Source organism: Oncorhynchus mykiss, chromosome 9 (genome assembly GCF_057628025.1).
Source record: "Oncorhynchus mykiss isolate SJ-2025 chromosome 9, ASM5762802v1, whole genome shotgun sequence".
Lineage (NCBI taxonomy): Eukaryota > Metazoa > Chordata > Actinopteri > Salmoniformes > Salmonidae > Oncorhynchus > Oncorhynchus mykiss.
Genome location: NC_143030.1, coordinates 62,245,667 through 62,259,998, shown reverse-complemented (window position 1 = coordinate 62,259,998; position 14,332 = coordinate 62,245,667).

Genomic DNA, 14,332 nt, shown 5'->3' with positions numbered 1-14,332 from the left:
CCTCTGGGCAGGGGTCTAGGAGCCTTGCACTGGGCGCACACCGAGCAGGAGGAAACATAAACCCTCACGTCCTTAGCTAAAGTGGGCCACCAGTACTTCCCACTAAGACAACGCACCGTCCGACCGATACCAGGATGACCAGAGGAGGGTGACGTATGGGCCCAATAGATCAGCCAGTCGCGGACAGCAGACAGAACGTACAGATGCCCAGCCGGACACTGGAGGGGAACGGGCTCTGTACGCAACGCCTGCTCAATGTCCGCGTCCAGCTCCCACACTACCGGTGCCACCAGGCAAGAGGCCGGGAGTATGGGAGTGGGATCCATGGGCCGCTCCTCTGTGTCATACAGTCAGGACAATGCTTCTGCCTTAACGTTCTGAGAGCCTGGTCGGTAGGAAACTGGGGAAAAACATGTCCCACCTTGCCTGGCGAGGGTTCAGTCTCCTCGCCACCCGGATGTACTCCAGATTGCGGTGGTCAGTCCGGATGAGAAAAGGGTATTTAGCCCCCTCAAGCCAATGTCTCCACGCCTTCAAGGCCTTGACGACAGCCAACAGCTCCCTGTCCCCCCATGTCATAGTTTCGCTCCGTCGGGTTGAGCTTCTTCGAGAAGAAGGCACAGGGGCGGAGCTTAGGTGGAGTACCCGAGCGCTGAGAGAGCACAGCTCCTTTCCCAGACTCGGACGCGTCCACCTCTACTATGAAAGCCAAAGAGGGATCCGGATGGGCCAACACGGAAACCTCAGGTGACTAAAAGCCCTGTCCGCCTCAGCTGACCACTGCAAGCGTACCGGGCCTCCTTTCAGCAGTGAGGTAATGGGAGCCGTCACCTGACCAAAACCTCGGATAAACCTCCTTTACCGTGGTGGGAGTTGGCCAATTACGCACGGCTGCAATGCGGTCACTCTCCATCTCCACCCCTGAAGTGGAAATGCGATACCCTAGGAAGGAGACGGATTGTTGGAAGAACAGGCATTTCTCAGCCTTGACGTACAGGTCATGCTCCAACAGGCGACCAAGCACTCTGTGCACCAGGGACACATGCTCGTCGCGTGTAGCGGAGTATATCAAAATGTCATCAATATACACCACTACACCCTGCCCGTGCAGGTCCCTGAAAATCTCGTCTAAAAAGGCTTGGAAGACTGATGGCACATTGTTTTTTCTCTTTTTCAACTTTTTCACTCTGGACTCTTTATCTGGACATGGTTTGTCAGGACCTCCAACAGCCAAAGCTAAGTAGTAACATTAACATGATGCCTTCTAATTGTAGTCACTGTACTCGTAATATACAGGAGAACGATCGCCTTACGGCGAGGATAGCTGTGCTGCAAGCCCAGCTTCAGACGCAAGCGGTAGGCAAGGGTAATTTCAGTGTAGGAAAGGATGAAACAGCGTCTGTGCCACCAGTAAGTACAGATAGTAACATTAGTATAAATCCCCTCCCACGGTCCCCGCAGCCGGACAATCTTCTCATGGCTTCTGGAGGGAAATGCTGTAGGAATGCTCAACCGGTGTCGCTCATTCAGCCGACAGAAACTAACAACCGGTTTTCCCCATTAACCTTTCTGATCTCCCCATCCCGGATCCGGGATCGTGAATACAGACAAGCTCATTACCATAACGCAACGTTAACTATTCATGAAAATCGCAAATGAAATGAAATAAATATGCTAGCTCTCAAGCTTAGCCTTTTGTTAACAACACTGTCATCTCAGATTTTCAAAATATGCTTCTCAACCATTGCAAAACAAGCATTTGTGTAACAGTATTGATGGCTAACGTAGCATTTAGCGTAGCATTTAGCATTAGCATTCAGCTGGCAACATTTACACAAAAAAACAGAAAAGCATTCAAATAAAATAATTTACCTTTGAAGAACTTCAGATGTTTTCAATGAGGAGACTCTCAGATAGCAAATGTTCAGTTTTTCCTGAAAGATTATTTGTTTAGGACAAATCGCTCCGTTTTCTGCGTCACGTTTAGCTATGAAAAAAAACTGTATCCAGGATTGTGTAAATCTATCAGCAAGCTCATTAGCATAACACAACGTTAACTATTCATGAAAATCGCAAATGAAATGAAATAAATATGCCATCTCTCAAGCTTAGCCTTTTGTAAACAACACTGTCATCTCAGATTTTCAAAATATGCTTCTCAACCATAGGAAAACAATCATTTGTGTAAAAGTAGCTAGCTAGCGTAGCATTTAGCGTTAGCATTTAGCGTTAGCATTTAGCGTTAGCATTAGCGTTAGCATCCAGCACGCAACATTTCAACAAAAACATAAAAGCCTTCAAATAAAATCATTTACCTTTGAAGAACTTCAGATGTTTTCAATGAGGAGACTCTCAGTTAGATAGCAGATGCTCAGTTTTTCCAAAAAGATTCTTTGTGTATTAGAAATAACTCCGTTTTGTACATCACATTTGGCTACCAAAAAAACCCGAAAATTCAGTCCTCAAAACGCGAACTTTTTTCCAAATTAACTCCATAATATCGACTGAAAACATGGCAAACGTTGTTTAGAATCAATCCTCAAGGTGTTTTTCACATATCTCTTCGATGATATATCGTTCGTGGAAGTGTGCTTTCTCTCCTGAATCCCAGGAGAAAATGCCCGCACCTGAAGATTACGCACAAATTTAGACAAAGGACACCGGGCGGACCCCTGGAAAATGTAGTCTCTTATGGCCAATCTTCCAATGATATGCCTACAAATACGTCACAATGCTGCCGACATCTTGGGGAAACGGCAGAAGGTCTAAGCTTATTCCTGTCGCATTCACAGCCATATAAGGAGACATTAGAAAACAGAGCTTCAGAAATTCTGCTCATTTCCTGTTTAACGTATCATCTTGGTTTCTCCTGTAGAATGAGTTCTGGGGCACTTACAGACAAAATCTTTGCAGATTCTGAAACTTCAGAGTGTTCAGACTGTCAAGAATATGCATAGTCGAGCATCTTTTCGTGACAAAATGTCGCGCTTAAAACGGGAACGTTTTTTATCCAAAAATGAAATAGCGCCCCTAGAGATGCAACTGGTTAAGCAGCGAGTCTGAGGCTGAGCCTTCTCTGGTCTCTACTCCTCCCATTACGGGGTCTGAGATGCCGATGGCTCCCACCATTAGCTCTGACAAATTGAAAACCCTAGTCATTGGCGACTCCATTACCCGCAGTATTAGGCTTAAACGAATCATCCAGAGATCATACACTGTTTACCAAGGGGCAAGGCTACCGACGTTAAGGCTAATCTGAAGATGGTGCTGGCTAAAGCTAAAACTGGCGAGTGTAGAGAGTATAGAGATATTGTTATCCACGTCGGCACCAACAATGTTAGGATGAAACAGTCAGAGGTCACCAAGCGCAACATAGCTTCAGCGTGTAAATCAGCTAGAAAGATGTGTCAGCATCGAGTAATTGTCTCTGGCCCCCTCCCAGTTAGGGGGAGTGATGAGCTCTACAGCAGAGTCTCACAACTCAATCGCTGGTTGAAACTGTTTTCTGCCCCTCCCAAAAGATAGCATTTGTAGATAATTGGCCCTCTTTCTGGGACTCACCCACAAACAGGACCAAGCCTGGCCTGCTGAGGAGTGAAGGACTCCATCCTAGCTGGAGGGGTGCTCTCATCTTATCTACCAACATAGACAGGGCTCTAACTTCTCTAGCTCCGCAATGAAAGGGGGTGCAGGCCAGGCAGCAGGCTGTTAGCCAGGATAAAAACCTCCATTCCTGCCATTATTGAAAGAGATCGTGATACCTAACATCTCAAAATAGGACTACTTAATGTTCGATCCCTCACTTCAAAGGCAGTTATAGTCAATGAATGAATCACTCATAATCTTGATGTGATTGGCCTGACTGAAACATGGCTTAAGCCTGATGAATGTACTGTGTTAAATGAGGCCTCACCTCCTGGTTACACTAGTGACCATATCCCCCATGCATCCCGCAAAGGCAGAGGTGTTGCTAACATTTACGATAGCAAATTTCAATTTACCCCCCAAAAGCTCTTTTGAGCTTCTAGTCATGAAATCTATGCAGCATACTCAATCACCTTTTATAGCTACTGTTTACAGGCCTCCTGGGCCATATACAGCGTTCCTCACTGAGTTCCCTGAATTCCTATCGGACCTTGTAGTCATAGCAGATAATATTCAAATTTATGGTGATTTTAATATTTCACATGGAAAAGTCCAAAGACCCACTCCAAAAGGCTTTCGGAGCCATCATCGACTCAGTCGGTTTTGTCCAACATGTCTCTGGACCTACTCACTGTCACAGTCATACTCTGGACCTAGTTTTGTCCTGTGGAATAAATGTTGTGGATCTTAATGTTTTTCCTCATAATCCTGGACTATCGGACCACCATTTTATTACGTTTGCAATCGCAACAAATAATCTGAACAGACCCCAACCAAGGAGCATCACAAGTCGTGCTATAAATTCTCAGACAACCCAAAGATTCCTTGATGCCCTTCCAGACTCCCTCTGCCTACCCAAGGACGTCAGAAGACAAAAACCAGTTAACCACCTAACTGAGGAACTCAATTTAACCAAGCTCATTACCCTAGATGCAGTTGCACCCCTAAAAATTAAAAACATTTGTCATAAGAAACTAGCTCCCTGGTATACAGAAAATACCCAAGCTCTGAAGCAAGCTTCCAGAAAATTGGAACGGAAATGGCACCACACCAAACTGGAAGTCTTCCGATTAGCTTGGAAAGACAGTACCGTGCAGTATCGAAGAGCCCTTACTGCTGCTCGATCATCCTATTTTTCCAACTTACAGTGCCTTGCGAAAGTATTCGGCCCCCTTGAACTTTGCGACCTTTTGCCACATTTCAGGCTTCAAACATAAAGATATAAAACTGTATTTTTTGTGAAGAATCAACAACAAGTAGGACACAATCATGAAGTGGAACGACATTTATTGAATATTTCAAACTTTTTTAACAAATCAAAAAGTGAAAAATTGGGCGTGCAAAATTATTCAGCCCCCTTAAGTTAATACTTTGTAGCGCCACCTTTTGCTGCGATTACAGCTGTAAGTCGCTTGGGGTATGTCTCTATCAGTTTTGCACATCGAGAGACTGACATTTTTTCCCATTCCTCCTTGCAAAACAGCTCGAGCTCAGAACTTTGACTTGGCCATTCTAACACCTGGATATGTTTATTTTTGAACCATTCCATTGTAGATTTTGCTTTATGTTTTGGATCATTGTCTTGTTGGAAGACAAATCTCCGTCCCAGTCTCAGGTCTTTTGCAGACTCCATCAGGTTTTCTTCCAGAATGGTCCTGTATTTGGCTCCATCCATCTTCCCATCAATTTTAACCATCTTCCCTGTCGCTGCTGAAGAAAAGCAGGCCCAAACCATGATGTTGCCACCACCATGTTTGACAGTGGGGATGGTGTGTTCAGCTGTGTTGCTTTTACGCCAAACATAACGTTTTGCATTGTTGCCAAAAAGTTCAATTTTGGTTTCATCTGACCAGAGCACCTTCTTCCACATGTTTGGTGTGTCTCCCAGGTGGCTTGTGGCAAACTTTAAACAACACTTTTTATGAATATCTTTAAGAAATGGCTTTCTTCTTGCCACTCTTCCATAAAGGCCAGATTTGTGCAATATACGACTGATTGTTGTCCTATGGACAGAGTCTCCCACATCAGCTGTAGATCTCTACAGTTCATCCAGAGTGATCATGGGCCTATTGGCTGCATCTCTGATCAGTCTTCTCCTTGTATGAGCTGAAAGTTTAGAGGGACGGCCAGGTCTTGGTAGATTTGCAGTGGTCTGATACTCCTTCCATTTCAATATTATCGCTTGCACCTTGCATCCTTGGGATGTTTAAAGCTTGGGAAATCTTTTTGTAACCAAATCCGGCTTTAAACTTCTTCACAACAGTATCTCGGACCTGCCTGGTGTGTTCCTTGTTCTTCATGATGCTCTCTGCGCTTTTAACGGACCTCTGAGACTATCACAGTGCAGGTGCATTTATACGGAGACTTGATTACACACAGGTGGATTGTATTTATCATCATTAGTCATTTAGGTCAACATTGGATCATTCAGAGATCCTCACTGAACTTCTGGAGAGAGTTTGCTGCACTGAAAGTAAAGGGGCTGAATAATTTTGCACGCCCAATTTTTCAGTTTCAGTTTTCGCAAAGTTCAAGGGGGCCGAATACTTTCGCAAGGCACTGTAATTGAGGAAAATAAGAACAATCTGAAATTTCTTTTTGATACTGTCGCAAAGCTAACTAAAAAGCAGCATTCCCCAAGAGAGGATGGCTTTCACTTCAGCAGTAATAAATTCATGAACTTCTTTGAGGAAAAGATCATGATCATTAGAAAGCAAATTACGGACTCCTCTTTAAATCTGCGTATTCCTCCAAAGCTCAGTTGTCCTGAGTCTGCACAACTCTGCCAGGACCTAGGATCAAGAGAGACACTCAAGTAGTTTAGTACTATATACCTTCAAGCTGCATACTGGACCCTATTCCAACTAAACTACTGAAAGAGATGCTTCCTGTGCTTGGCCCTGCTATGTTGAACATAATAAACGTCTCTCTATCCACCGGATGTGTACAAAACTCACTAAAAGTGGCAGTAATAAAGCCTCTCTTGAAAAAGCCAAACCTTGACCCAGAAAATATAACAATCTTTCGGCTTATATCGAATCTTCCATTCCTCTCAATTCTTTTGGAAAAAGCTGTTGCGCAGCAACTCACTGCCTTCCTGAAGACAAACAATGTATACAAAATCCTTCAGTCTGGTTTTAGACCCCATCATAGCACTGAGACTGCACTTGTGAAGGTGGTAAATTACCTTTTAATGGCGTCAGACCGAGGCTCTGCATCTGTCCTCGTGCTCCTAGACCTTAGTACTGCTTTTGATACCATCGATCACCACATTCTTTTGGAGAGATTGGAAACCCAAACAAGTTCTGGCCTGGTTTAGATCTTATCTGTCGGAAAGAAATCAGTTTGTCTCTGTGAATGGTTTGTCTGCTGACAAATCAACTGTACATTTTGGTGTTCCTCAAGGTTCCGTTTTAGGACCACCATTGTTTTTACTATATATTTTACCTCTTGGGGATGTCATTTGAAAACATAATGTTAACTTTCACTGCTATGCGGATGACACACAGCTGTACATTTCAATGAAACATGGTGAAGCCCCCAAATTGCCCTCGCTAGAAGCCTGTGTTTCAGACATAAGGAAGTGGATGGCTGCAAACTTTCTACTTTTAAACTTGGACAAAACATAGATGCTTGTTCTAGGTCCCAAGAAACAAAGAGACCTTCTGTTGAATCTGACAATTCATCTTTATTGTTGTACAGTCGTCTAAAAAAAAACTGTGAAGGACCTCGGCGTTACTCTGGACCCTGATCTCTCTTTTGACGAACATATCAAGACTGTTTCAAAGACAGCTTTTTTCCATCTACGTAACATTGCAAAAATCAGAAACTTTCTGTCCAAAAATGATGCAGAAAAATGTATCCATGCTTTTGTTACTTCTAGGTTAGACTACTGCAATTCTCTACTTTCCGGCTACCCAGATAAAGCACTAAATAAACTTCAGTTAGTGCTAAATACGGCTGCTATAATCCTGACTAGAACCAAAAACAATTATCATATTACTCCAGTGCTAGCCTCCCTACACTGGCTTTCTGTTAAGGCAAGGGCTGATTTCAAGGTTTTACTGCTAACCTACAAAGCATTACATGGGCTTGCTCATACCTATCTTTCCGATTTGGTCCTGTACATACCTACACATACATTGGTCCTGTACATACCTACACGTACGCTACGGTCACAAAACGCAGGCCTCCTAATTGTCCCTAGAATTTCTAAGCAAACAGTTGGAGGCAGGGCTTTCTCCTATAGAGCTCCATTTTTATGGAATGGTCCACCTACCCATGTGAGCGACGCAGACTTGGTCTCAACCTTTAAGTCTTTACTGAAGACTCATCTCTTCAGTCGGTCATATGATTGTGTGTAGTCTGGCCCAGGAGTGTCAAGGTGAACGGAAAGGCTCTGGAGCAACGATCCGCCCTTGCTGTCTCGGCCGGTTCCCCTCACTCCACTGGGGTTCTCTGCCTCTAACCCTATTACAGGGGCTGAGTCACTGGCTTACTGGTGCTCTTCCATGCCGTCCTAGGAAGGGTGCGTCACTTGAGTGGGTTGAGTCACTGACGTGATCTTCCTGTCTGGGTTGGCGACCCCCTTTGGGTTGTGCTGTGGCGGAGATCTTTGTGGACTATACTCGGCCTTGTCTCAGGATGGTTAGTTGGTGGTTGAAGATATCCCTCTAGTGGTGTGGGGGCTGTGCTTTGGCAAAGTGGGTGGGGTTATATCCTGCCTGTCTGTCCCTGTCCTGTGGTGTCATCGGATGGGGCCACAGTGTCTCCTGACCCCTCCTGTCTCAGCCTCCAGTATTTATGCTGCAGTAGTTTATGTGTCGGGGGGCTAGGGTCAGTTTGTTATTTCTGTAGTACTTCTTCTGTCTTATCCGGTGTCCTGTTTGTATTTAAGTATGCTCTCTCTAATTCTCTCTTTCTCTCTTTCTTTCTCTCTCTCGGAGGACCTGAGCCCTAGGACCATGCCTCAGGACTACCTGGCATGATGACTCCTTGCTGTCCCCAGTCCACCTGGCCATGCTGCTGCTCCAGTTTCAACTGTTCTGCCTGCGGCTATGGAACCTTGACCTGTTCACCGGATGTGCTACCTGTCCCAGACCTGCTGTTTTTTTAACTCTTTAGAGACAGCAGGAGCGGTGGAGATACTCTTAATGATCAGCTATGAAAAGCCAACTGACATTTACTCCTGAGGTGCTGACTTGCTGCACCCTCGACAACTACTGTGAATATCATTATTTGACCATCTTGGTTATTTATGAACATTTGAACATCTTGGCCATGTTCTGTTATAATCTCCACTTGGCACAGCCAGAAGAGGACTGGCCACCCCTCATAGCCTGGTTCCTCTCTATGTTTCTTCCTAGGTTTTGGCCTTTCTAGGGAGTTTGATTTGATTTGATTCATCAACCCGTACGGCATGACGAGGTACTCATAGTGCCCAGAGGTGGTACTGAAAGCGGTCTTCCACTCGTCTCCCTCTCGGATACGCACCAGGTTGTAAGTGCTCCTGAGATCTAGTTTGGTGAAGAAGCGTGCCCCGTGCATTGACTCTATCGCTGTGGCTATGAGCGGTAGTGGGTAGCTATTCTTCACAGTGATCTGATTCAGACCCCGATAGTCAATACACGGACGTAGACCTCCCTCCTTCTTCTTCACAAAAAATAAACTACAGGAGGCGGGTGAAGTGGAGGACCGAATGTACCCCTGACGCAGGGATTCGGAGACATATGTTTCCATAGCCTCCGTCTCCGCCTGTGAGAGGGGATACACGTGACTCCTGGGAAGTGCAGCGTCTACCAGGAGATCTATCGCACAATCGCCCCGTAGATGAGGTGGTAATTGAGTCGCCTTCTTTTTGGAGAAGGGGAGAGCCAAACCGGCATATTCAGGGGGAATGCGCATGGTGGAGACCTGGTTTGGACTTTCCACCGTAGTAGCACTATCGGAAGCCCCTAAACACCTACATGAGCACTCTCGCGATCACCCCATGAGAGCCCTCTGTTGCCAAGAAACAGTGGGGTTATGACAAGCTAACCAGGGTAGAACCAGCACCACGGGAAACGCAGGTTAGTCAATAATGAAGAGACTGATTCTCTCCGGATGACCCCCCTGCATCACCATGCCCAACGGCGCGGTGACCTCCCTAATTAACCCTGATCCTAATGGTCGGCTATCTAAGACGTGAACAGAGAAGGGCACATCTACGGGAACAATAGGGATCCCTAAACTATGGGCTAAAGCACTATCAATATTTTTTTTTAGAGCGCCTTATGTGGGGAAAATTCAGGGAACGTAACAGACACAAACATATGTACAACAGAGGGCCCTGGGTGAGAATGGTGTCGGCTCACCTGGGGTGACGCCAGAGCTCCCTGCCTGCTGCCTCGATTCCCAGAGGAACCAACCCGGCACCGACCGGCAGTGTGACCTCTGCGGCCACAGATGGTGCACGAGCGGGAACCCCCTCCGGGCTTCCTGTGCATCGCCCCTCCCAGCTCAATGGGTATTGGAGAGGGAGTGCGGGAGGATGGAACCACCAGACCCCAATCTGAATGTCCGCGAGTGGCCAGCAGGTTGTCCAGCCGGATGGACAGGTCCACCAGCTGGTCAAATGTGAGGGAAGTGTCTCTGCAGGCCAGCTCCCGACGGACATAAACTCCAGGGCAAACTCCTGGGCGCTCCTCGTCTCCTGCCTCTGATGGTAGAGGCGCTTACCCGCCGCTCTATCCTCGGGCGGGTGGTCAAAGACTGCCCAGAAACGACGGGTGAACTCCTCAAACTGGTCCAACGCCGCATCTTCCTCTCTCCACACAGCGTTGGCCCACTCCAGGGCTCTCCCGGTGAGGCACGAGACGAGGGCGAACACCCTCTCACAGTCCGATGGAGCTGGGTGGACCGTGGCCAGATAGAGGTTTAATTGAAAGAGGAACCCCTGACAGTTGGCAGCCCTCCCGTCGTACTCCTGTGGCAAGGAGAGACGGATCCCACTGGGTTCAGGCGGGAAATGGGCGCTCAGGGGAGACCCCGGTTGTGCTGGTGGAGATGCTGGAAGAACTCCCTGTCTCTCCCAGCGGTCCATTGTCTGGACAACGCGATCCATGGCAGCACCAAGATGGTAAAGTAAAACTGCATGCTCCTGGACACGCTCCTCAACCTCAATGGCCGGGGTACCCTCTCCTGCTGACTCCATTGTAGAGGTTGGAGATTCTGTAATGGGTGCGTGTCGGTGGCAGGGAAGTCAGGCGCAGGAAAACAAACTTGGTATAAACGGAGTCATTTAATAAGTGCTCATACAACTCCAAAAACCAAAATATACAAAATATAACATAAGTGGGTACAAAACCCGTCGCACACCGACACCTGACTTGCACAAACATACAATAAAACAATATCTGACAAAACATGAGGGGAAACAGAGGGTTAAATACACAACATGTAATTGATGAGATTGGAACCAGGGATGAAGGAAGACAAGACAAAACCAATGGAAAATGAAAAATGGATCAATGATGGCTAGAAGGTCAGTGACGTCGACTGCCGAACACCACCCAAACAAGGAGAGGGACCGACTTAGGCGGAAGTCGTGACACTTGGATACATTTTCGAAACTATTTTCTCATTTATCATATACTTTGCACCCGAACCGCCACCCATTTGGAATAAGAAATCATTAATGTACTTACATGTGAGTGCCTTTGTTCACCATTTATCTCTGTCAGAACCAGGTCTTCTTAGGAAGGACGTGGGTTGGCCTTTCAGCGGCACGCTTGTAAGGCTCTGATTGTCTGGAATGGTCCGCACCGTCTCTTCTACTATTGTTCACTCTGGAAGATAGCCAGCCATTGGTGATGAGCGTAGTAGGATAGTCTCACTTAGATTCGCTTTTCTCGATATCTGACTTAGGACAGCTAATCATCCATACCAGTGATTGTCTGGGAGGTGAGCTTCTCGCCTACACCTCATGTGGATTATTCAGGGTTCAGGATTCAGACCACTACACACACACAGCTGCAACCTGGCAATGTTCTGGTCTAAAGAATGGTGAGTTTATTCTTCACCTCGTGTTGAGTTTCAAAGTTCCAACCATTTCAAATGTGTAGCTCCCGCCTCCCATTTCCTGGTCTCTGAGATTCAGCGTTTAAACCACTTTAGATGTGGGCTGCAACTGCCCATCTTTCCTGGTCTGAAATGTTAATTCTTAGCCAGTCCTTTTAAGCACTCTGTTCAAAAAGGACAGTTCCATCAGGCTGACACGATCTTCTGACCTCACTCCTGGCGTGGCTACTGAATGTGCAAAGGATATGATGGGAAGTGAACTCTTATGCCTTCTAAAACGACATTCCTATCTTAACAAAAATGCTTTCATAATTGTTCATATCATATGCACAACGCATTGGATGGAAACTTGACATTAAAGGGGATATACTTTCCAAGTTACAGTATTTCATCCATACAGTTTATAATGAATGACATGACAAAATGAAAGCCAATATGACATTAGTTTCCTGTAGCTCCCCACTAACTATTCACCACATTCTTACGTTAGAATTATTGTTCCAGTATTCACTTTTGACGTGTTACAAGTTTCGGCTGGAAAACCTCTGTGAAGCAAAGAATATTCCTTGGGTTAGATACTGGAGGGGAAGAGAAAGTATCCTTCTCCTGTAATTTACAACAGGGTGTGAACTGTCAACCCCCCCAGCAGCTCCCTCCCCCCTCTATGGATGAGAGAGCTCCTGGTTACAGTCATCCATTGCCAAGCTGATCTGACCCATTCAGATCCTCACAGGACAGTCATGACACATGACAAGATAAACTAGTCATAAAAATGCCAGTATTGGATTTAAGATTTTATTTTCTTCTTTTGTTGAAACTGTAAAAGTTTGTCCTTGGATTAACACAATATGATAATACACTCAATGTTATCTTGTACAGGGGTGTACTGATTCATTGAGGTCAAGAAAACAGAACAACACCGTAAATGCAAAACATAACAATACCTGGAGAGTCTACTGTCAGTTGGGTGTCTACTGTGTGAGGATTCTACTGAGTGTGACCTGTTTGCTCGACCTTTAAAGACAGGAAGTTGACTACATTTCAAAATCACTTACAACCATTCACACTGGTTCAACCTGGATGTCAGTCTGCCTCTGCCGTAGCCAACTATTTTGTTGTCATCATGCCACACATGTATGCAAATCTGAAACTAGATTTTAATAAATTAAATGTAAACAATGTATACTAAATGTACTACAATACTTGAGATTGAAAACCAAGCACTTTATTCATGTAGCAACACTTGTGATAGCATGACACAACATAATAAGAGCTCTATGAACTAAATAGACAATCAATTAGATATTTACAGTGCCTTCAGAAAGTATTCACACCCCTTGACATTTCCCACATTTTGTTGTGTTACAAGGGGGAATTCAAATGTATTTGTCTTTTATATTATCATCACAAAAAACTGTAATGTCAAAGTGTAAGAAAAATTGTAACATTTGTAAAACAATTAAATAAAATACTAATATCTCTTGATTAGAAAGTATTCCCCTCAAACCCCTTAGTCAATACATGTTAGAATCACCGTTAGAATAAGCGATTACAGCTGTGAGCCTTTTTGGGTAAGTCTCTAAGAGCTTTGCATAGCTGGATTGTACAATATTTGCACATTATTCTTGACAAATTCTTCAAGCTCTGTCCAGTTGGTTCTTTATCATTGCTAGACAGCCATTTTCAAGTTTTGCAATAGATTTAAGCCGATTTAAGTCAAAACTGTAACTAGGCCTAACTTTCAATGTCGTCTTTGTAAGCAACTCCAGTGTATATTTGGCCTTGTGTTTTAGATTATTATCCTGTAGAAAAATTTAATTTGTCTCCCAGTGTCTGTTGGAAAACAGACTGAAACAGGTTTTTCTCTAGGATTTTGTCTGTGCTTAGGTCTATTCTAATTATTTTTATCCTAAAAACCTTCCCACTCCTTGCCGATGACAAGCATACCCATAACATGATGCAGCCACCATTATGCTTGAAAATATGAATAGTGGTACTTAGTGATGTGTTGTGTTGGATTTTCCCTAAACATAACACTTTCTATTCAAGACATAAAGTTGATTTCTTTGCCTAATTTTTTCCAGTTTTACTTTAGTGCATTATTGCAAACAGTATGTTTTGGAATATAATTCCTTCTTTTCACTCTGTCATTTAGGTTAGTATTGTGTAGAAATGACGACGTTGATCCATCCTCAGTTTTCTCCTATCACGGCCATTGAACTCTAACTGTTTTAAAGTCACAATTGACCTCATGGTGAAATCCCTGAGTGGTTTCCTTCCTTTCCAGCAACTGAGTTAGGAAGGACGCCTGTATCTTAGTAGTGACTGGGTGTATTGATACACCATCTGAAGTGTAATGAATAACTTCACATGCTCAAACAGATATGCAATGTCTGCTTTTACATGTTTTACCCATCTACCAATGGTTGCCCTTCTTTGCAAGGCATTGAAAAACCTCCCTGGTCTTTGTGGTTGAATCTGTGTTTCAAATTCACTGAAACGCTTGACTGAGAGACGTTACAGGCAATTGTGTGTGTGGCGTACAGAGATTTAGTAGTCATTAAAAAATCCTGTTAAACACTATTATTGCTAAGCAAAATTGTACTCCTGAACTTATTTAGGCTTACCA